Raw genomic sequence first — 26,047 nt, forward strand, 5'->3', positions numbered from 1 at the left:
ATTTTTATAATCATCAGCTGTTCAGATTTCATATTTATTTTTCAAGAACATAATAGTCACTTGCAGTTGCTTCACAAGAAGTATATGGTACATTGTAGATGCAAATTTTTTTTCCTGATTTGACCAAAACCAGCTTATAAATCCTATGCATTTTTAGGTAAAAACTTAATAATATAAATTAATTTCGACAGTTTTAAACTCCAAAAACCTTATTACCAAATAGATAAAAAGAAAAAATTTAGATTAATGGCTCTTCAGAAATTCAGCAGAATGTGTGTATCATTTATTCATTACAGTATTGTGGGAATATTTGGAGCCTAACAGACAAAAGTTCAAATGTCACCTCCAAAATGTTAACTATATGACCCTGGTAAAACAGTTAAGCTTGTGAGCTTAAGCTTATCCACATGTTAAATGAAGGTTAATGACTGAAAATTCACAGTATTATCCAAATATTTAAAAGATTTTTAATGTTTTTTCTTTTCATTTTAATGTATTTTCTATAAATATTTCAAAATTTCCAATTATTTGAATAATTAAAAATAACCAAAGCAAACATTAAATCAATCATTTTGACTAGTATGATTATTTTAAGTTAAAATTAAATCATTTCAGAAAGCACACTTACGGTAATTTAAGAATGTATTTTGAAGATACATGATGTTAACACAATAAAAATATACCTGTTCCCAATATAATGTTTCAGAAGAGGATAGAAAGACTAAAATAATCCTCAAATGAAGTAAATATTCTCAGACAAACCAAGAAAAACAAGTATGTGTCAAAACCATGGAGAATTTTGACATCAGCGTGGAGAACTTTCACAGTAAATGCTTCCAAAATTGGCTAATGCTTTGATCATTGTTTTATAATTATAACAAATATAGGGCATATTGCAAAATTAAAATTAACAAAACCAACCCCACTGAATCATCTTTTCTCCCTCATTAAATTGAAGAAAATATTTAAATTGGGGGCTCTGTTTTTTTGTTTTTTGTTTTTTTTTTTAAGACGAGGCAACCCTTGGTTGACCTCACAGGTTGCAAGGACTTTGTCAGTTTACAATCCCTTATTTTTTACACCTACAGCACCTGGTCTTCCTAGGTAGTCTCCCATCCAAGTACTAACCAAGCACGACCCTGCTTAGCTTCCGAGATCAGACAAGATCGGGCTTGTTCAGGGTGGCATGGCCATAGACCTCTGTCTCTTTTATTTAACTTTTAATTTTATTTTTAAATTTTGAGATAATTTCAAACTTAAAAAGTTGCAAAAATGGTACAAAGTATGCCCACAGAGAATTCCCTTGTGCCCTCACTCAACTTTCTAAAATGTTAACATTTTATATAACTACAATACAAATACTAAATCAGAAAATTAATATTGACTGTACTAACCAAAATCTACAGACCTTTATTCAAATTTTGTTAATTGTCCTGACATTCTTCTGGTCTAGGAGCCAGTTCAGGAGCATCCCACCCGCTTCCCGTAGTTGCAGTTAGTTGTCAGATCTCCTTAGCTTCCTTTAATCTAGCACAGTTCCTCTGTTCATCTTTTATAATCGTGATACTTTTGAAGAATACTGGTCAGTAAATTTATACTGTGGCCCTCAGTTTAGGTTTGTCTGATTTTTTTTTTTATGTTTAAATTCAGGTTATAAATTTTTGGCAAGAAAACCAACAAAGTGATGTGTCCTTTTCAGTACATTGTATCAGTAAGTTCATAATATCCATATGTCTCATTAATAATGTCTACTTTGATCACTTGGTTAAGGAGGTATCATTTTGTCCACTCTAAAGTTACTGTGTTTCCCCTTGTAATTATTATCTTGTAGTGAGATACTTTGTGACTATGTAATTATCCTGTTTATAATCATACTATATCTTCCACTAACTGGTGATTCTCGCCAGAAACAGTTATTACTGTGCTGTTTCTCAAATGGTGAGTCTCTATTTGTCATTTCTTCTACATGTATAATTGGGAGTTCTGTATGGCAAGGAAGAGCTTTCCCTTCTTCCCTATTTATTTACTTAGTTATATCTGAATATTTATTTTTATTCTATGAATTATAATCCATTGCTCTCATTGCTTAGATTGTCCCCAGTTTGGCCACTGAGAGCTCCTCTGCACTTTGATATGCTTCCATGATTTTTTTTTTTTTTTTAACATTTCCTTACTTTCAGGCACACAGGATCTTTCAGGAACATCCCATATTTCCTCTGCTCCCCGTTCAGAAGCCAGCTCTTTCTCTAGAGGAGCCCTAGTTCCTTTTATTGGTGTTTAGGACTTAGAAACCAAGATCTGGGCACTTAAGTGTACTCAGTGGTACCATAATTGCTTCTAGGCCCTTTCATAAACCGAGGTAGGAAACATATAATGTATACACATATACAATCAGTCTTATTTCTCTATATAAAGCCACTTACTTATAGTAATATCCAGTTCCAGTCTAACACAAGGTTAATCATAGCTTTCTCTCTACAAATAAGGAATTATTTGTAGCTCCTTTCTCTGACATAAGAAACTCAACTCTTAATATCTACAATATATTTATTTACTCAATCTTAGATACACATAAAATAGTTTCAGAATTGCTAAGTCACATTTTAGATTTTTTTGAGTTTTTGATGAGCCTAGTTAGACCTCACATTTTGATTCTAAAATGCACAAATAACATGTCCAAAAACTTATTTTCAGTCCATTTTGGTAATAAATGGTACCACCAGGAAGAAATCTGCAGCCATCTTTTCTCAGTTACCAAGCTTTGTTAATTGTATCTCCCAATAGCTCTCAAGCTACTTGCTTTTCTTCTCCCCAACCTACCATATCTGTCAGCTAAACCACTGGCATTGCCTTCTGGAAGATTCCCCACATTCAGTTTTACTCTCCCTCAATCCAGAGACTCAGTCAATGATCCTTTAAATATAAAAATCTGATTATTTAATAGCCCTCACTCTCTGATGCCTTTCCCTGTATTTCAGGTAAAGTCTAAAATCTTCAACATAGCATAAAACACCCTTCATGATCTAACTTTTACTAATCTTTCTAAGCTTCAAGATGTACAGTAATCCCTCCCCTTATTTTCTGTGTTCCACGACTGTATTAACCTTCTTTGAGTTGCTTCTTTACACTCCAGGTCTTGCACAGGCATGCCCCACCACCAGGTCTTCTCTCTATATCCTCCTTAGTCCCACTAACTTCTAAATGTCATTCAGGTCTCAGATTAAATGTCATTTATCAGTAAAGTTGTCCTCGACTCCCAGTCTGGGTTAGGCTCCCATGTCAAATCATCCCAAAGCACTTGGCATTTCTCAGTGACAACTTATACTGAATATATTTGCTATTAATTTCTTCAAAGCCTACTTTCCCAGCTAGATTATAAATGCCTTAAAAGAAGGGACGTTGTCTGTATTGCGCACTGTTTTATTCCCAGTATCCAGAACAGTGCATGGCACAAAAACAGGGCTCAACTGATAATGAATGAATGCCTGAACCCTAAGTAAACAAATAAATAAACTAAAAATATTGTCTTAAAATGTTAGGTGCTAAAACCACATCACGATTCAGAATACATAGAAACTAACCTTTGTATAATTTTTATGGATATGGAGACTTCTGATTCCTTTCTGCGGCATTATATTTCCTTACAGTATTGGAAATATCACAATAAGGTAGCAAGCAGCCCTATTCTTATTCAGCAAATAGAGAAGGGTTAAAATTGGTTTATACAATGAGTCTAGAGCCATAAAAAAAAAGTAAAAAAAATGAAAAATAAAAAAGATTTTTTAAAGCCTAAAATCCAAACACATAATAAAAAAAAATCCTCATCAACTCTTCCTCTATCCAAAGTTCTTTATTAGATTTTGCTAATCATTAGTTATTTTAAATCTAGCTGCTTCAAATATTCAATATCTACGTTAGCCTGCTTTGTACCTGCTGCAGTTTTACATTCAAGATAATTTATGTTGGCTTAAACACTAACACAAAGACCAGTCTGTTTAAGAGAGATGGTGATTGAAAATTTTGAGATATTTTGTCACTGCCGCTGATTTTGTATTTTCAGTTCAGTAGATTCGGCCGGAAGTTTTATTGTGGTTGAAGAAAACTAACCAAGCATAAAGGAGCCTTTAAATGTATTTTCCCATCAAAATAATTAGTCTATAGGAAGTTGGGAAAGATTGACTGTTTTTCTTGTAGATACTTATAAAATCAGAATTTATTTCTTAAGAAGTGACATATGAAGTGGACTATACTTCATTACAACTGTTTTTTTCTTCCATCCTTTTTCCTTCTTTCTTTTCCTTTTTGGTACAGTTATTATTTCCTTGCACCTTGGGATGCCTAAAGCAACATTTTAGCAAACTACTGATTTCAAAACCATAATATAAAAGCTAAATAATATTAATTTTTATAGAAATTAAAAAATGAAATGTTCCTCTCACTTTTAATAATAAGCAAAAATGAGAGTCTTGCTCAAGAGCACAAGTATCCTGAGAGGATGAACCAGTCTTGCTTTAATCACTGCTGATTGAATAATGAAGATAGTATTTGATGTTTTGAGGCATCGAGGCTTATACTAACTACTATGTCACCAATATTTGGGACAAAGAAGAGCAAAGTCAAACTTTACCTTTTACTTTGTGCATAATAATAATTATTGTGACTCTTTAATAAAACAGTCATTCATTTAATTTCACTCAGTGGTTAATACACTGCATAAAATTAAACATGGATTAATATATACTTTGCTTTATTAGAAATAAGGAAACCTTACATTCACTTTTATTTCATCTAAATATAAAACAAAGTTAAACTAATGAGTTTCAAATGACAAAGTTTTACTATATTTGATATTATTACTACAGATATTTACTGTGGATTAAATATAAGTGTAAAATATAAGTTGAAAGCAAGCCTAATGAATTCTATATGTTTTTTAAAACCTTGAAAGATTATTTTAAATGTATAAAATATATATAAACTCACGAAAACAAGTAAAATTGAAACAAGAAGTCTAGGTATACCAAATTGTTCACATGGTTATCTTTCTTGAGTTTTTTACTTTTCTAAATTTTCTATAATAAAAATTTACTTTTGTAATCAAATGTTTTTAAATTTTGGTAAGACATACAAACATAACATTTGCCCTTTTAATCATTTTTATGTGCACAGTTCAGTGGCATTAAGTTCATTCACATTGTTGTGCAACTATCACCACCATCCATCTCCAGAACATTTTCGTCTTCCCAAACTGAAAGTCTGTGCCCATTAAACACTAACTCCCCATTACCCCTTCTCCCAGCCCCTAGAAACTATCATTCTACTTTCTGTCTCTATGAATTTGACTACTCTGGAAACCTCATGTAGGTAGAATTATGAGTATTTGTCTTTTTTCGACTGGCTTACTTCATTTAACAAAATGTCCTCAAGGTTTATTTGTGTTGTAACGTGTGTCAGAATTCTCTTCCTTTTTAAAGACTGAATAATATTCCCTTGTATGGATAGACTACATTTAGTTTATCTATTCATCTGTCAAACATTTAAGTTGCTTCCACCTCTTAGCTATTATGAATAATGCTGTTATGAACTTGGGGTTGAAAGCAAGCCTAATGAATTCTATATGTTTTTTAAAACCTTGAAAGATTATTTTAAATGTATAAAATATATATAAACTCACAAAAACAAGTAAAATTGAAACAAGAAGTCTAGGTATACCAAATTGTTCACATGGTTATCTTTCTTGAGTTTTTCACTTTTCTAAATTTTCTATAATAAAAATTTACTTTTGTAATCAAATGTTTTTAAATTTTGGTAAGACATACAAACATAACATTTGCCCTTTTAATCATTTTTATGTGCACAGTTCAGTGGCATTAAGTTCATTCACATTGTTGTGCAACTATCACCACCATCCATCTCCAGAATCAGATAATTTCATTGTTGGGCATTATTTAGAATAAAGCATCTAAAAGTTTTATTCAAAACTAATTATGTTTCCTGTATAGCCACAGAATACTTAGGACAAAACTGACTTAGTATCTATTAATAAAATAAAATATCAAATTACAACAGTATTAAAAATACTTAAAAAGTCCATAGATACAATGTAGCATTAGTGTTTCAGGAGCAAGCTTTATTTCAAATATATGTGCTACTGCATGTGGGTATTTGTTTAAATAAGAAAAAAGTCAAATCTTCATTTTATTTGAAAGAATTCACCTTCCAAGTCAATATTTTGAATAGGATTATTAGCAAATCCACCCAGTCTAAAACAAAAATACTTTCTATACACTCAAAATTAAAATGACAAATTTGTAAACATTTTCTCTTTTCCCCCATTTAAGGTATTTAATTCATCTAAAATCCAAAAAACTGCAGGCGTATTTTTCCATTTGTGGTTTTTGGTTAATTTTACTGATTATAAGTCATGGACAGATAGATTAATGCATTTTTAATAAACACTGCTTTTCGCAAAGCATTGTATGAAATAATATATATACATACACAATGTTTGCTTCTTATTTTAAGCCTCATTTGTAAATTCTATGTCAAACTTTAAAAAAATATTTAGATAGATTCTATCTGCCAGTTTACCAATGAGCTAACCTGCGGGTTGGCATATAGAAACTGTTTTTTAATATAATCCTCAAATACAGAGTTTACACATTTGAGGTTGATTCAATCAGTGATTTATATTTCAAACAAATATTTGGAATTTTGTAGCCTTATTGCTTTTTTACAATTGGTATAAAAGGCAGCATTTTCCCAGTCTGTGAAAGGTTAATGAATAGTCCATGAAAAAAGTATTCCATGGTGAAGTGAATCTTTAAAAAATTCTATATACCATATCCCTTTCAATGGACACTAGCATATATATTTCTAAAAAGTCCAGTAGTAAAGACATCTGTTACAGTTTAACTCCCTGTATGTCAGCTTTTTGAAAATGGAACCATATTTGTGTAGGACATCCATTAACACTCCTATGAAATGATGGTCTGTATTAGTCTGCTGATCTAAGAACTAATACTATAGTTTATATTACTTCAGAAATCTACTCCCTCAGAAAAAACCCTAATATTTGGTCAAAATAAATGTCTTTGTCTTTATTTAAATCAATAGAAAGGAAGTGCAGAAATAGACTAGACTACTGAAAACCAGAGTCAGTCTCCCCCAATTTTTTCCTTTGTCTTTTCTTCTTAATTGGTGGCAGAAGTCTCCTGTCCTCAAACTACAAGGATTCACCAAACCATTAAGGAAGTATATTTGAGAACCACAGAATGACCCATTGATATAAAGCACAGCAAAGGAGGAAGAAAGATGCCTGGATAATTCATACAACTGGAAAACCAATCCTTGTATTTAGGAATGGTATTCATTTATGTGCGTCTTTGCCAGAGCTTTTAAGGCTCCTATAGCTTTATTTCTCTCAGCTTTGCACACAATAAAAGTCTTGATTGAATCGTAAATACAAAGATCTCTATATAAAATCAAAGAAAAAAACTGACAAATTAGCTGAATTTTAAACAGAAGGGACAGCTAATCTGGATAATTCACATCTCAGTAGCAGATCTCTTGGTTTAATCATATAGCTAATTGCCTCATTCCAGAGCCTGTGGCAGAATGTGCACTCATCCAGAAAAAAAGACATTACAAGGGTTACTCCTGTGGATTTTGGAAATATCATCTCAGGAGAAAGAAAAATCATAATAATAAAATTGATTTTTAATTAGCACAGAGGTATGCTAATGTAGTTTATTGACTATTTGCCATTATTTCCTTGCTTGCATTCTTATTTGAGATGTATTCCTGTTCAAAATTCATTCTAGGTTATTTAAAAGGTACTTGAGAGTTACCATTTCTTCAATTACCATATCTTGTTTTGTTTTGAATTTTTTGGTCATTAGAAAAGAATGAAATGAATATTTTGATCTGTTTTTGTTCAGTGATTTTTTTTTCTTTTAAGTAGATGCCACCAATACTCAATTGTAGGATATTTATAGCAGTGACAATGCCCCATCAGTAGTGATGAAGAAAGAGGTCTTGAAGGCTCAAAAGAAATGGCAGGATAAAGACATTTCTCAAAATCTTTCCTTATAACCTCAGAAGACTAAAGCAATAAAAATAATCACTACAAAAATACAAGTCAGCTTTAGTACAGTAAAGATGAAGAAAATTTTAAAGCTATCTTTAAAAGAAAAATCACATACTGTTTTCTTACTAAAGTGGCTTGTTACTAATGATAGTACACATTTTAATTTAAGCCTTGGGTAGAGCTAGAACCTGTTACCACCCCCCCTCAAATAATATGAAGAATGAAGTTTATATTGCTCTTTCTTAGTGGACAAAATGTACTAGCAACTGAAACTTTTAATTTAACAAATGGTAGTTGAAAGAATATGAGATTTGAACTCATATGATCTGAATTTGTGTCTCAGGTTCTTGTATATGTGTTATCGTGGTTAGTTACTTAATCTCTATAAGCCTTGATTTATTCATCTGTTAAATGGGGTGATGACAAATATATCTACGTAGTTATTTTAAATATTAAGTGACATTATACATACGCAAAGTAAACTATAAACTCTTTGTAGACTGCAAACTACTACTAGATGCTACTGTTCCAACCATTACTCATGACTACTACTAACAGTAATAATACCCAGGATTACAGATAGTTCCAAAATAATTTTAATACTTTCATTCACCACTCTGACTGTTCTAATCAAAATATTTGGATGCTAGGAAAGCTTTATAGGTCTTCTTAATTTTTTCTTTATCAGGTGAAAAAAAAAGTCAAGGAGGTAGGTGCTGTGATTTTGTGCCAGAAAACCTTTCCTAGGTTTCCTCTTCTCATCACAAATGTGGAGTGCCATAATCTCTTTTTAGCCCTAATAACTCTCAAAATTCTCCAAGGAAAGGAAATATGCAACGCTGGTCACTCAAATGTCCTATAACTTATTCCTTCAAGGTTTTGGCCTTTCAAAGGGACAAATACCATGTTCGTTGAACACTGCTAATTAAGAGGTATTGAGCATGGGGGTTTTAAATATTTAATCTGAAAGAGAACTTTTTCTTCAAAGCTCTAGGAGCTCATGACCCTGTAGACCAGTTTGAAAACCACTGATCTCAGAGAGTTGTCTAGGGCTGTTTCCTACTTCAGATCAAGCTGAAGCAATGATCTATTCAGTATTCAAGAACACCAACACAGAGGTAATGGTGGGACCCACGATGGAGATGGAGAGGAAATAAGAATAAATTGCCAGCATCACACTTTTCCTAATTTTTTTCATAGATAACTGCTTCAGAATAAATGCTTTTGTCACCTGTATATTGAAATGCATAGCTGTATTTTCCAGAGCTAAGAGCATGTACACCTATCATCTTTTTTTTTTAAAGCACCAAGAAGTCTTTAAAAGTGTTGGTTTTCTCTAAAATTATCAAAGTGATTTGAATCTTTAGTGAAATACATTTGGTTGACACCTAGAAGTGGTCCTCTAGGTACCTAAATACCAATCCTATCTGCAAATAAAAGCATCCCCTGATAGAGTTTCTAGACAGATACCCATATTAGCAAAAAACACTGGCTGCCAGGAAGCTCAATGCTGTTTTGTGTCCAAATGCAGCCATTTTTCTTAGCCTAGCTTTCTGTCACAACTTACTTTTCTTCCTTTCCTTAAATAGGTCCTGTTTATTTTTCTTTCTTTGAATGGTCTTATTATAGTTTTTAGACTGTAGTAGCCACATGATTTTTAACATGTTTTTCAGTGCTTTATTTTAATGACAAAAATGCATTTCCTTTTCAGAAGTAACAAGATATAAATAATAAATTACAGAACAAACATTTTGACAAAAATAACCATATATTTCCTTTAGAATAACTACTAGTGGGAGGAATAGTTCATAAAAAGGACAAAGAATAAATTCCTGAAAAACTGAAACTGAGCTTCAGATTAATGGAATATGACCTTATACACAATTATTCCAAACCACCTGGTAATCCTCAGAAACCTAAGAAAAAGTACCAGATGTTTTTCAAAGAAATTAAGGCCGTACAAGTCTGTGCTTTGTTGCCCTTCTTTGCAATCTTAATTCATAATCATTTATGGAGCAAATACTGTAAAACTATTAGTGAAAAAGACTGCTTATACTATTTAAACAATATTTCTCAATATTTGCCTGCTTCTGTAGTTAGATTGTATTTATTTTTTCTGGTTGACAGTAAAATATGTAGCATATTTCACATGTAGAATTCTCACTTCTGGTCTATTTTAAAATATTGGTGTTTGGGGGATATTCTGTATGCTAATTAACATTGTTTGTTCTCAGAAGCCTCTAGTCATAGAGAGCCCTGTTAATTTTAGACATTAGAGGAGAAAACATATCTTGCAAACCTTATGGCAGCATGATGGTGTCTATTTACAAATGCATTTTTACCAAAATGTAAGCTCACTTTAAAGAAAAATGTCTGAGGAATTTTAAAGTTTTTAATAATAAAATATATGTAGTATGTCTTTATTTTATTGAAAAGCTACATGGTAATACTCTAATACTAATGAAATATTTCAGATTATTTAATATATTAAGAAACAGTACATTGACATTATTAGCTCCCATTCTGTTTATTTAAATATCGAACTAGTATTTTTGAAAGAAAATGGAAATACACTGAGAACACAAAGATCAAAGGTGATTGATTAGTTTCATCGTTTCTGATTTCTATATTTGATTTCCCAGTATTAAACTGACTCATCATAAAACTTACAACTTTTTAAAGATTATGTGAGGTTCCCTAGAACAGTCATTTTACTAGTTTCTTTATGCCATTTAGTAATACTAAGCAAAGCTATCTTTATTAACCCCAAAAACAAATTACTCTTTCAGGAAAGTTATTCAGGAGATACCTATTGAATTTATCTTGTTTGCTTATGCAGATATCCTTTGTAGTCAGCTTTCTTAGAAAGCTCTGTACATTAAACTATGCTCTAGGGTAAGCAAATGCAATTTTTTTTAGGGGGATACCTAAATATTTCTTATCTGAACTTGATTTTAAAAATTGAAAACAACATGTAAATTTTTAGTTATAGAACTGAAATTTTGGTATGAAATCCCTAAAATTGCTGCTTGTAATTGACTCAGACACCTAGTTCATGCTTATCACTTTCAAGTCCTCTCAGAACATTAAGATAGTTTTTCCTTTTGCAACTTGAAAACAACTCTAAGTTCTAGCCATTTTTTTGCCAGAATATAAACTGAAAAATGATTGAACAACCAAAAGAAAACAAGCCCTTAGAGTCTTTTCTATCCAAAAATATGTCCGCTATTCCTTACATTCACTAATTAGAGATTCATTTGACTTATCACATATTTATTAAAATTCCTTTATTTCTAGGCAGATAAAAGAATGAATCTAAATAGAACAGAATGTAAAAGTCTTAGACTACATAAGTCTTAGAACATATGGAAATTTGGTATATGAAAAAGGTGGGAAATCTTTAGTGAGTTATATTTTAAGAACATAAAACTAAAGAAATCTGAACTTTTCTTCAGTATTTTTATTAATAATATTAGTATTGTGACTTTAAATTTTTTAAATGTTTATGTATAAAATAGATAAAAGCATGTTATAAAATCCAAGATATTTGGTTTAAGAGAAAGTTACGAATATAAAATGAAAGAAATTTAGGGAAAAAACCCTGTAATGTCAAATTTGAATTGATACTATCAATATGAACTTCAAATATTTAAAAAACATATTTCCTGTTCTGCCCATAGAAAATGGCCAGAAGCAAGGACATCCCAGTTGCAGTGAGTGTACCTGGTACCCAAGTCTTGCTCTTTAATTACCACTCCCCATGAAAGAAACAGCTGATTCCAGATGTGAAGAGGGAAAATATAAAATGAGCCTGGGATAATCTAGTGCCAAAACACAAGGAAACCCTGGCAGACCAACCTGATAGTGTGCTAAAAGGGCTCAAAAGTCTCACTGTGTAAATCTGAGATAATTTGGAATTAAAAGATGCAATAACGATGGAGTTAAGAGAGACAATCAAATGTAATTAATTTAACATTGAATAAACCCAAAAAACAAAAAAAAATCCATGACTTCTTTGTAATACTGAGACAGAGCTGACCCAAAATTTATTTGCCAACATTGAAGGTTACTATTATGCCAATTCCTTATTTCGAAAATTGGTATGTAAAGGGGAAAAAAATTAAGTTTTAACCCTGCCTTTTCAAAAGCTTAATAAGGGAAAACTGTACATAAGAATATCATTTAGTAAAAATGGATAGTATGATACAAGTACCATACCTGCGTATGGTCCAGGTCTGGTGTTTTTATATCTCAGTGGTGATTTTTCTTCCTTTAGAACCCAAATCAGTGGGTGATTTTTTTCAAGCACTCTTTTAAGGAACAGAGCAGCTCTTGAAGATTCTCAGTTTTATGCAGGAGTCTCAGTTTCAGCCTCTCCACATCCTGTGCTCTGGAAGACACACTTCTAGTTGTGTGTATCAAGGCCTTTACAAGGATCTATCCAATACCAGCAGCCCGATGGGTTTGTGCCATACCTGGGGATTTTCTCTTGAGATCTTTTTGTGTCTTTTACTAAAAATTTCTGTTCTTTTGTTTATTCTGCTATGGATTTTTATTTCATTTTATTAGTTTCAAATATACAGTACATTGGTTAGACATTTATATAGTTTATAAAATGATTCCCCTAATTGTTCTTTCTCTCCTCTGGCTCTCCACCTAGCCATTACATTAATACTAATTGCATTCCCTATGCCATGCTCGCCATTTCCGTGTTCATCTGTCAACTACTAATTTGTACTTCTTTAACCTTTCACCCCATTCTCTCAGTCTCCCAAACCCCCTCCCTTCTGGCCGTCACCAGATTGTCCTCTATATTTGTGAGTCTGTTTTTGATTAGTTTGTCTTTTTGTTCCTTAGATTCCACATATAAGTGAAATAATACGGTATTTATCTTTCTCTGACTTATTTCACTCAGCGCGATAACCTCTAGGTCCATCTATGTCTTTGCAAATGGTAGGATTTTATTTTTTTTAATGGCTGAATAATATTCCATGGTATATATGAGCCCTGCAATGTTAAAAGAAGTCCTTCTGGCAAGACAGTACTTAGTCGTACTTTATACCATGATGCCTGCAGAGATCAAGTAGATAGTGAAGTAAAATAGATGGGTGTAAATAGTAAGGAGTGTGAATAGTAGGAAATTGCAGTGGACTAGAGAGCACATACTCCATCAAAATGCCACTGTGCAACTCAACCAGTTGTTGCTAGATAAGAACCCTGGTGTCATTTTTCCAGTTACTTTTGTTTTTTAAGAGAAGTTAGGTATGTATATCTTTGTGATAAGTCTTCTGATTTTTAACTTTTGACCTCATACAATTAAAAAATACCTCATATTGATTAGACAGAACAAGACAGTCTGTGGGCCAGATCTCCCAAAGTTTTACAGTTTTTATAAACTGAGACTTATTCATATTCCCAGTTCCTGGCCCTGGATACAGTAAGGCCTTGATAAATGTTGAAAGAATTCATTGTGTTTTTATTGTATCTTTCACGTCTTTACAAACTTTTGAAACATTAATTCTGATATTGCTGTCTTTTCTAACTTTTTAACATATGTATATTTATCATTTTTGTGTGTTTTTTTTTTTTTATGAAAATTACCCAATAAGTGTTAAAGGGTACTCCACAAGTTTCAAAGCATGCCATACAAGTTACAAGTTGATCTCAAACCATTGATTGGCACTGTTTGGATTTGATCCTTCAATTAAGAATCTATATATTTTTCAGTCTTGTGTATCATATGACAGCTCAGCAAATAAATCTTGGTATACCGTGGCCTTAGAATTCGTCAGGTGTCAGCAATAAATAAATAAAAGAAGAAAATTAAGATCTTTTAGTGTGGCTTTTTAAGAAATATACCTGGATTCTAGTAATTAATAATTTTTTTCTAAGCAAAACCCATCCTTTTGAAAATGAGCATTTGCTTAATTTGCTTTGTATTGACACCCTGGTTTTCTCTATAGTTCTCTAAATAATACATTGGTCCTCACTAAATGTTTTCAGTCTTATGGGAATCATTTTAATTAAAATGCTTCCTCAATACCATGCCAAAGTCAACTAGCCGAGAACTAAAAATCTGTTATCTAAAAGAAGTAGTTCTCAAGCCAGATATAGTTCAGTGGGGGTGGCTCACTTATGCATTAAGAGGCTTTGAGGACTCAGTGAGTTGTGTGTGTATCATGGGGATTATCATGAGGTGTGAGAAAGTTGAATAATAGTACATGAAGTACAAGATACACCTGCTTTAATTTTGATAGGAATGGCATTGAGTATGTGGAGTGTTTTACTAGTTTAAATGATAAGCATTTAGGCATCCTGCTTGTTCGTTTAAGTAGAGTTGAGTTGGGCTAAACAGAGCTCTAGAATCTTAAAGACAAAGTAGGCAAAGGTGAGAAACTTACTAAAAGCATCATGGAGTATGTGTTGTGTCATGCATCAGAAGTTATCCTGTTTTGAATCATACCAAATAATATACCTGACATAGCTGTTTATGGAAGCCTATTCTATTTTTGGCTGTGGGTGAATGGGCATTATGGTTGGAATAATCTAATAGTGTAGTAATCTGTTTGTATCAGATACCATAATCAGTAAGATCAATATGAGTTGTCAGTGCTCACCTAGAAGTAGAACTGAAAACAGTCTTAAGAGTAAATAAAAAGAACAAATATTGTATGATTCCACTTATATGAGGTACCTATAATAGGCAAATTCATGGAAACAGGAAGTATAATAGAGGTTTACCAAGGGCAGGGAGAGGGATGGATGGGGAGTTATTTTGGGGATGATAAAAAGGTTTAGGAAGTGGATAGTGGTGATAGTTGTATAACATTGTGAATATACTTAATGACACTGAATAGCACAACTAAAAATGGTTAAAATGGCAAAGTTTATGTTATGTATATTTTACCACAATAAAAAATGAATTACTCTCAGTCCAAAAACCAAGCCAGAAAAAAAAAAAAATGAATGCCAAGGAGACCATTAGAAAGTGCCAAAATGTGGTTTACCCAATGAGAGCAAAGCCACTATGGGCCACAGCCAGATGGCAGGGCTATGCTGTCTTAAAGCAGTAAATGTCCATCCTGTACAGGGTGAAAGCTGAGCAAGCAAATGCTGCCCCAGTCACAAAATTTTATCCCGGGCACACCTGAAATGGCAGGCTGAGATCTCCACACTCGGTGTCCAAGAGTGCCAACTTACTGAAGCTAGGCCATGGAACTCTGAATTCAGTGTTTGTACCATTACACATTTGGGTTTTTAGTTGACCCATCAAAATAAGTTTGTCTAAAAAGATCATTCTGCGTGCATTCTGCAAAATGTTTTCAAATGAGGCAGAGTAAATGTGGGGAGTTCAGTCAGAAAGCTAAAAGTAAAAGATGATGGGAGCTTGGAGTAAGGTGAGAGATGGATAGAAGTGGAGTGATCAAAATATATTTAAGAGGTAATGACATGTTTTGTTGGATATGAAGGACGAGGGAGAGGAGATCTCAGTGAGAACTCTCATACAGAAGACAAGGACATTGCAGGCAAGTGAAGATCGTGGAGGAACTGTTCTGAGACTGAGGATATGCTAGAGTTTGCTGATAATGTTGAGGAAGTTCTAGAGCAGTGATTCTCAAAGTGTGGACCCTGAAACAGCAGCATCAGCATCACCTGAGCACTTGTTAGAATTGTAAATTGTCAAGTCCTACCTTAGATTTACTGAGTCAGAAACTGAGTGTGAGGCCTTCCACTCTGTTTTAACAAGCCCTCAGGTGATTCTGATAACATGCTAGGTTGAGAACCACTGTCAGAGGCACAGTGGAAAGGTTTAGGAAAAGGGACAAATGAATGTTAGAGCCAAGGACTTGATTAGTTTTATGGAATGACAGTGCTTTCAAGCAAGGACCAGCAAACTATAGCCAGAAAGCCAAATCTGGTCCACTGCCTGTTTTTGTATAGCCAATGAGCTAAGAATGATTTTCACAATTTTTTAATGGTTAAAAAAAATGAAATGATATTAAATTCAAATTTCAGTGTCCATAAATAAAATTTTATTATAACACATACATTCATTTACGTATTGTCTATGGCTACTTTTGCATACAGAGCAAGAGTTGAGTGGTTGGACAGAAACCATACAAAGCCAGAAATTCTTCTGACCTTTTACGGAAAAATTTGCTGGCTTCTGTCTTAGAGCACTAAAATGTACTGTATTTGGTGACTAGTGAAAACAGGGAAGAGAAGCAAGGGGAGTTTAATACTCTGGCCTCTAGGCAAACGATGAGCCCTGAGCCTAATGGACAAAAATCTCAGACTGCTTGGTTTGGGAAGATGAGTGCAAACATCATGGTCCTTGCTTTGTGCTGTTCAGGGGCCTGTAGTCCCAGAACCCACAGTTTTGCTTTGAGATAGTAACTTTCCTGGGGCTTTTTGTAATCATTTTTGGATAAATAGTTTTTATGAGAGGATTGAATGTTGTTTATTTTGTACAGTGGTATTATCTTAGTATTGAATGTACTGTGTGTAAAAATATTCTATATTTTCATTTAAATGTGTAAATGGTCTAACTAAGGTCCTTAGGCATGTTCACCATGAGTATGCCTTTATGGTTGGTTTGGATAAGATTCAGTTCTATCACAGAAAAAAATTGAACTTGGGAAATTTTTGCTTTTCGTAATGGTGAATAAGCTTGCTGTACATGAACAAGTTATATGTCTTCCTGCCAAGAACAACTAGGAAAATGGGGCAAAACAAAATCTGCTTGAGGGCATTGAGAAGTCAGTAAGCTCTTGAGGGGCCAGGATCCCAGAGATTTAAAGTACAGAGAGAGGAGCTGAACACTGGGTTCTACTCTTCACTCTTGCTCATTTGCCTAATTCTCTGCAGTGGCTAAGAAGTTGAGCAGAACCTCTGGTACTCTTCTAGGGACAGAGGTTAAAAATTGGAATCTAGAGATTGCTAAGAAAGAGTCATCCAGATAAACACCCCAAGATTTCATTTGAGACCCCCCCAAAGGGTAGAATAGCACCCAGAAGGTCTATAGCCCAGCCTTCAATCATCCCAATCCTTTACTGGATTAAGGTGATCTGCCACAAAATTGCTTTGATTTTACAATTATTGCACTGGACTCTAAATCAGATAAAGCAATTGAGCCCAATATTAGCCCCTTCGTGTGGAGCCTGGGAATAATCAAAGCAATGGGAAGAAAGAGCCCTCCACTTCTGAAATAACAAAGAGAAAAGGACTGTTTAAGTGAATAAATCTGCTTCTTCTGATAACATGAGGTTAATGGTAGGAAGCCTGTAAGAAACCTAAGACCTGGTCAGGAGGGAGGACTGCTGCTTGTTTAGATGTGCTGCGAACTGCCTTGATCCCTCATAACTTTTCTTAAGAACAAACCAAATAATAGAAAACGGGGGCCTAGGAAGCAGCTAAATCTGAATTCTAGTGAGGTCATTTCCTGACAATAACCATATCCCTTTGAGGCAGAGTCTCAACACCTAAAACTTTCTTGCCTTGGGTTAAGGATAAGAAGAGACATGGGCATTGGATTTTGTGTCTATTTCTTTTTGTTCTAAGGTGGTAAAAATTACTTGATTTGTTTAAAAACATAGGTTATGGAACACTAAAATAAGTTGTCTATAAATTGTCCGAGTTATCCAAGAAGCATTTACAATAGTAGTCACTATGTATTTGGGGGAATGAGAGTAAAATAATTTCTCTGACTAGTAGACTTCTGAGCTTAGTCATTCTTCTGGTTTGTTGAATCCTCATTCTCATTTTCTCCCTAATCCGCATTTTGGAAGTCATACTTCTTTTTTTGTTTCTGTTTGTTTTTAAGAGTGAATCCAAATCTTTTTTGACTTCTAATGCCTAGAAGGGTGTAGTCCAATTTTCTTTCTGTTGACTGCATTCTATGGTGATCTGCAAAACTAGAAAGAAGAATCTGGGTGTTAGCACTCTTCTGTCATTCCACATGATTAGTAGCATAGGCAGATATGTGAGCATTATTATAGAGCAAACAGGAAGGCTTACAAAGTAAAATTTGAGTGGATGTTTTCAATTTGATTATAGCTTCATTGAATACACAAGTGAATGTAATGAAATGGAATTTCAGGTAACTCAATTAAATCACTTTATTTACTATCATGTTCATTATCCAGATTTCATTGGTAAATTTGGAAGATTTTCTTAACATTGTTACTTTAAATATGTATTCAGATTAATCATCACCTCTATGTTTGAAGAATAGTTCTCTTCTTTCGATTACTAGGCTTTTAAAGACTTTAAACTGTATTTCTTATGTTTAGTCATTTCACACATTAGTATAATAGCTATAATTATAATAATTTCTAGTATATGACAGAACTTAATCTTTGCCTATGAATTGATCAACAGACATTTCCAGAAGATAGAGTATCTCAAGATTTGGTTTAAAACTTGGAAATTGGGCCAAGATCAAGCTTCTCACCTTCATATTTTCTAGTATTTATTTAGAGAAAAAATCTCCAATTATCCTTAACTTTGAAAATAACATGAACAATAACACATTTAGAAAAGTGAGAACAAAATAAATATAAAAATGAATTTTTTTAAAGCAAACAGCCGTTAACCACCACCCAGTCCAAGAAATAGAACAAGAAATAGATTTCTGCTCCCTTTCTCGGTCATAATCCCTTCTCTCTCCCCAAAGGCAAACACTATCTTGACTTTTATGATCATCACTCCCTGTCTTTTCTTCATAGTTTTATCATCTCAGTATGCATTACTAAATATTGTAATTTTTACTTGTTTTTGAACTATATAAAATCATACACTGTAGTTGAGTGTCTGGCTTTTTTGTTCAACATGTTTTTAAGATTCATCTATATTGTATGGAGTTGTAGTTGGTTCATTTTCTTCACTTTGTGTTGTATTCCATTTATAAGTGTGAAATATTTTATTTACCTATTCTACTATTGATGAATATTTAAATGTAATTGTTTCTTTAAGTGCTTGATTCCAGGAGATCCTGTTTTCCCTTTTATTCTCAGATGTTGTTATTTTCATTCATTTGAAGATATGTCTACCACACATACGTTCCAGTGTGTGGCATGAAAACATATTCAGCTAATTTGTCCATAATTTTTTCTAGAATTATAAATATTGTACATTTTTCTCTTCAGCCTTCATTTTTTTTTTAAACATCAGGATTTGGAGTATCGTAAAGCCACTTCTCACTTATTGGTTTGTTTCGTTTAATTGAGCTCTGAAGAAACTTGGGAATTAGGATGACTCACCACTATCTGGTTTTTCCAAAATACTCACTGAATTTTAGAACGTCTAATCTCATTGTCTCGGTTGTTCTGCTCTGCCCACCTTTGGGAATGGCTGACATATCACTATGAACCTAAGAATTTAGGTCTTAGGGGAGACATAATAGTGATACTTGGGATGGGAAAAGTTAAAAGACAGATTTTACTTATTCAGTGCAGACTTGTGGAGAATTTACTATAGAGATGTAATGTGCTGAAGGGAACATTTTCAGCTCCCCCCTATATTGATGTTAAATGATATTTCACTAGTTTTTCATTTCTTTACCAACAGAATGAGTCTTCTAAAAACTATTAGAAATACTGTCTTTCTGACAGATTTCAAGAAATTCTGAAGGTAAAATGTTATATAGCAATGCCTTAACATTGATGATGCATCCTATTTCTTTCAAGTAGTCTGAATTTAAACATTGAAATCAAGTCCCAGAAACACAAACTTCATATCAAATACTTTACTAAATATTAGTATAATTATGAGAAAGCTATTAGAATACAAACTTTTTCTTCAAGATAAAAATTTAAACTGTATATATTGAACTTGGCAATAAAACAAAAATAAAAATTTAATGAGTAAAAGCCAATGCATATATTTACAAAACCATATGTACAGCTCAATTTTCTGTTCTACCAAGTAATACCTTTACATGTGGTTCACTATTTGCATTATGAAATATTTTTATTTACATTAACATAGTGCTAGTATAAAAGTGGAAGGAAAAAACAATTTCTGGACTCCTCCTCACTTTGCTGAAATGATTGCATCTTTATTTTGCACTCGAGTTGAGAATTACACTCCTCCTCTACTGCATAGCAGGCCGCTTTTAATTGCTCCCTTCTCATGAACATTATGATACTTAGGAGCATGTAAAAGGCAACATATCTCTATCTGAACTTCTACTGTTCCATTGATAAAACACTGAAAGAAACATTACTGTCATGTATAAATCCAATAAAAATGCTGCTATGATGAAGTCTTATGAAGCCCCACCAGTGTAGTTTTGCAGGGATTCTGAACTTATATTTTACAAAATAAAAAGATTTGCCAGAATACCAAAACTGATCAATTATTTTCCTGTTAGAAAAATATATATATACATTCCTATAGATTAGAATTCTTGACTAATCTCTTTGTCTTTCTAATAAGCCATATTCAGTTATAACAGAAGGCAGATAAAAAGGAATGAGGTGAGCCATTTAATTTATAAATGAGGAAAAATAATGGTGAGTGAGTTAATGTATCCTGTAGATAGGAGCATATGGCTAGCAGTTATATCTCAGAGTTCATACTAAGATCTACAAGTGGCTGGATCTGCGTATGTTTGTGTATATACACACACACACACACACACACACACATATTTATATATGTGTATTTAGATGCAAATGTGTATGTAAGTATATGTTATATATATAAAACCATATTTACATGATCCTATGCCTTTCAGTACTATAATTCAATACAGGAATTTATTTACTGTCCATTTATATAGAAAGCCAGATCTGCTATCAAATTGTAATAACCTTTAAAGCCTCCTGTCTGTCTTTAGATTGGATAATTTTTGCAAACAGCATATGTGACTGTCTCTCATTAGACACAGAATAGAAAAAATAATTTTATCTGACATTTATGTCTAGGTATATATGTGCAATGTCATTAGGATTATAGTATATGAAATGAAGTAAACATTCTAGTTAATGTGTTTTTAAATGGAAATATATTAGTGATAGCACAAAGGCTCATTTTGTTTTTAGTAACTCTACAAGATGTCTGCCATCTGATCCAGCACAAGATCCTTAATGGTTGTGACAAGCTGAAGGCTCAAGATGAGCCTGTAGCCTTAATCTTGATACCTGTTGAGACATCAAATCATAGATGTGGTTGAGCTCCAGCCAGAGTATAACCACAGCACATACACCCTTGACATGTTTCAGCCTTGGGGATAAAAGCTGCTTGAGGAGAAGGGCACCTGGTAGTGTCAGGTAAAGATTGAATGCTTCTTTTAGAAAGTGAGTGGCAGGCTAATTTGCCTGAAAGGTATTGGACCTTGTTGTGTAAATAGTTTATACTTAAATTCAAACTAAATTGCTTTACAAAATTAGGCAAAAAATTGCTTCATGAAATTAGGCAAAGATTTTAAAAGCTTAATGAAACTTAAATTTAACTTCTTGAAAAATATAATTATTTTCGCATAGTTATCACTTGTACTTCGCAGTAGTAGTTCATGTAAGCATTCAGAGAAATACCTACCCACAGGCATGCAGCAGATGAAAACTGCTCACCTTTCAAACATCTTCAGTTTCATTTTCCTGGGCTCTCGTAAAGTGAGTCTTGTGCCATTAATTGCCAAGGCCTTATTTTTAAATCCAGCTTTCTGTTTTGTTTAATTGTTTATAAAGTGTCAATTTCAAATAATACAACACTGTATTCAAAAGTTTTTTGCTGGCTTTGAATATACATATTTGACTTTGCATGAATTAACATCGCAACCACATTAACAGAACTCTGTCATCAGCAAATTAAATCCTCAGAGTGATTATATGTGATGAATGCCATAGGATTGCAGTGAGTTTAAAAATAAACACAATAAAAAGCACTTTCTACTCCTAGCCAAGAGGAAGACTCAACCCTGACAGTAACAAAAGAGTGGACAATTGCTACATCTATCATTATTGCTTTTCTGTGCATCTTTCTTCCTGCCTTCTCTTACTGCCATCCCATTTTCTCTGCAGTCCTGAGCAGCAACTGCATACAAGTGTTAAAGGCTGTGCTCCAGAAACAGAACCCCTTCCCCCTATTCTCTTGATTATACTCCTTTGACTTTATAAGAGAATGGTGGTATTGGGTCTTTCTCTCACACACTCACATAATACATTTGTTTATAAACTCAGTAGTAATGAAATTCTGCATGTTGGAATAGCATATAATGAGGAATATTTATATTGGTATTTATCAAACATTGACTTTTTATATGACTGCAGCAAAATGTGGTACCAGTATTTTGAATTATTCCTCTCACCTTCCCCTCCCTTCTTAGCTCTGCAACTTAACATCCATTCATCAAAAATAAATGCCCAAATCAATGAAGTGTTTCCGTAACAGGTAGTAATTACCTTACTTATTACCCATAACGCACAGATGCTTATCATCATTCTTTATCAGATAACCTAATTGTTCCTATATTAGTAGAGATTTGTGGTGAGTCCAGTTTCCTTTTTATTTGATGAATAGATCATTTGAGCAACTATTAGAAATATAGCCTTTAGAATTAAACAAGTAATGAGTTAAGACTTTGTACTGGTTTTCTTTTTAAATTATTTTATGAGTTTATTTATAGCAGCCCAAGTACCTTCTTTTGCATAGATTTTTGTTGAAATCAGCAGTTTTTGCAATTTAAAAAGCATATTTTTTATGCTTCATGTTTAAGATGTAGTCATGCATCACTTAACGACATGGATATGTGTTCTGAGAAATGTGTCATTATGTGATTTTGTTGAGTGCACTTAGACAAACCTAGATGGTATTGCCTGCTTATACACCAGGCTGTATGGTATAGCCTATTGCTCCTAGGCTACAAACCTATACAGCATGTTACTGTACTAAATACTGTAGGCAGTTGTAAAACAGTTATAAGTATTTGTGTATCTAAATATAGAAAAGGTACAATAAAAATAAAGTATAAAAGATAAAAAATGGTACACCTATATAGAGCACTTACCATGAATGGAGCTTGCAGGACTGGAAGTTGCTTTGGGTGAGTCAGTGACTGAATAGTGAGTGAATGTGAAGGCCTAGGACATTACTGTACACTGCTGTAAACTTTATAAACACTGTACTCTTAGCCTAATGCTAAATTTATTTTAAAAATGTTTTTCTTTAGTAATTAACCTTAGCTTACTATGACCTTTTTACTTTATAAACTTTAGTTTTTTTAACTTTTCAACTCTGTCATAACACTTAGCTGAAAACACAAACACATTTTACAGCTATGCAAAAATATTTTCTTTATATGCTTGTTCTATAAGATTTTTTCTGTTTAAAGTTTTTTCTACTTTTTGAATTTTTTTGTTAAAAACTAAGACACACAGACACATTGGCCTAGGCCTACACAGGGTCAGAGTCATCAGTATTACTGCCTTCCACCTCCACATCTTATCCCACTAGAAAGCCTTCAGGGGCAATAACACACATGCAGCTGTCATCGCCTGTGGTAATGCCTTCTTCTGGAACACCTCCTGAAGGACCTGCCTGAGGCTCTACTTGAGGCACCCTTTCCATATGTCCTTGATGGTTTGCTTGGGTTTTTTTTAATCATCGATTTGCTTCTAAGTAGATAATGCACTGTGAACATTCCTCTCTATTAATGAAAACCTTTTGATGTAGAGGTCTGTGTTTTCATATTTTTCAAGGAGCATATTGAGATCTACAAAAGCTTCTGTTAAGCCCTTGACTCTGATTTTCTTGGGGGTTTTTCCTGTGGGACCACTGTCATATATGTGGTCTGTCATTGGCCATAATATTTCTATGTGTCACATGGCAGTAATTGCTAACTCTAGCATTCAATATTTGCCAAGCCTAATATGCCTGTTTGTGCTCAATACTCCTATGGCAATGGGTAGAGAGAATTTGCCTCTAAATTTCTTTCACTTTTCTGCACTGTCATATTATGCAGTTGTGGATATATTGAATACAGGAAAATCTGAGATATGACTAGTTTACCACAATTTATTTCTCACTGCTCTATTTAGTTTAGCCACTTCGTTAGCATTATGAAATCTGGTTAATATACTGTGACTCAGGTGTTGAAGTGTTTTCTGATGCTGAAATTAAGTGTGGCACTTAATTGACAGTCGCTTTTACTATTATTGGTGGATTTTTTGAGGAATGTATTACAGCAGCAGTTTCCTAAAGAAAATCCTTGGATATTTTATTAAATATTGTCCAGATGGGGAGTCACATGGAACAGTATGATGTAGTAGACAGATTTAGATTTGAATTTCAAATCTTTTTTTTTTTTTTTTGTAAACTTGGGTAAGGCATCTTAACCCTTTGAGCCTTTGTATCCTTTAAAAAATATGAATAATATCTGCCTCGTTGATCGTAAGAATGAAATGAAGTTATGTAAAACATCCAACACAATATCTAGTTCCTTTCTTTATTCCTGAAATTCCAGAGCTTGTAAGTGGAAGAGTAACGATCAAAAGTGTTGGGTCTTCTGTCACACAGGAGTGATTTTCAACTATAGCACATTGTCTCTTTTTACTGGTTAGTAGGGAATCTTGGTACTGGCACATGGTTATGCAGAGTTATGACTTTTTTCAGGTAATTTTTCCCCCATAAAATTCTGTTAAGGACTCTCCTCAAGAATTCTAAAAAGTATGTAATAAGCAAAAATAAAGTAGAGGAGTCAAGAGATGCTCAGGGTTTCAGTTGTGTGAATGTCGATAATGGGACTGTGAAAGCACAGGAAAAAGAAAAGCAGATCCGAGTAAGACTTAGGCAAGTTCATTTATCAGATTTTACTTAGTTTTAACCTTTACTTAGGGATTTTTATAGTCCTTATTAATACTAGTCATTTTATAGAGCATTCATAAACTTGTGTAATTCACCGTTTGGAGACACCTTTTTATCCCCAACACAAGTCTAGATCAGAATAACAGAAATTCCATGGCAGTGCTGTCTCTGATGTCAATCACTCAAAAGATCTGACTTTTCTATTGAATTTTCCGTAATTAGGGCCAAGTTAAAATCTCAGCCTCTTTAATGACATTTTCCTTCATGAAGATCATCTTAGGATGTAAATGTAAGTTTATTTTTAAAAAATGAATAAAGACAACTTGAGATAAAATTGGATCACTTAAAAGTACTGGTTTTATATTGACTGCCTGGAAGGCAGACTGAAAAAGTAAGACAGTCTTTCCAGGGTCATCCAGTTCACAAAGATTTGCTAATGTACCTTCCAGTTCCCTCCTTTCTTTTGCTGCCTTCCTCTTCCAATTCCTTTTTAGTTTCTTTCTTTCTTCTTTGTAGAAATGATGCAGCAACTGGAAAGGGTAGGACACCTCCTGGCTCTGTCACTACTTGTGTGCCCTCAGACTGATTTATTTAACTCTCTGAGCAAACCTCCATTTCCTTATGTGTGAAACGGTGAGAATAATAGCTAATTTATGAGTTACTGGGAAAAATGAGAAACAAATTTAAAGAACTTGTTTAGTAAGTAGGAGTTTTTAATATTTATTATTTTTCATCCAGTTGAAACTACAGAGTAGTAGGGCATAATAAAGCTCAGATAAATAAGTTTGATGATTTATGGGTTGTTAGGTTAAAAGTTTTTGGTTAAAGAGGAGATCGAAACTAACATTAAAATGAGTTTTCTAAAAATTATTCATGGGGTTATCCCAGCTAACCTTGTCTCCCATGACCATAATAGAGTTAACTGTAAGAGAGATGAAATGAGGAAACAATTCTCCTGCCAACTTAAAGAAAATTTGTATGCCCAGGAGCATGCATGTCCAGCCTTAACTGGAGAAAGTGCTTTAAAATTCAGCCAGCAGTACTTGAGACTTCCCTGATGATGAATTGCCTGCTAAACTGTGCCATAGAGTATTCACTTTAATTCACTTATCTCTGTTGGCATAGCTTCTTTAAAAAGTCAGTGCCCTCACT

At 33.4% G+C, this 26,047-nt stretch overlaps 1 protein-coding gene and 1 pseudogene across 1 annotated transcript in view; one reads left to right on the forward strand and one right to left on the reverse strand.

The window, feature by feature from the left end:
- LOC102887144 (ubiquitin-conjugating enzyme E2 E2) overlaps positions 1 to 26,047 on the forward strand; it is a 256,130-nt gene that overhangs the window by 123,559 nt on the left and 106,524 nt on the right. The gene's annotated exons all lie outside the window — the stretch shown is intronic.
- Positions 1,080 to 1,198, reverse strand: LOC112476083 (annotated as a pseudogene).

Source organism: Pteropus alecto, unplaced genomic scaffold (genome assembly GCF_000325575.1).
Source record: "Pteropus alecto unplaced genomic scaffold, ASM32557v1 scaffold92, whole genome shotgun sequence".
In the NCBI taxonomy this organism is placed as follows: domain Eukaryota; kingdom Metazoa; phylum Chordata; class Mammalia; order Chiroptera; family Pteropodidae; genus Pteropus; species Pteropus alecto.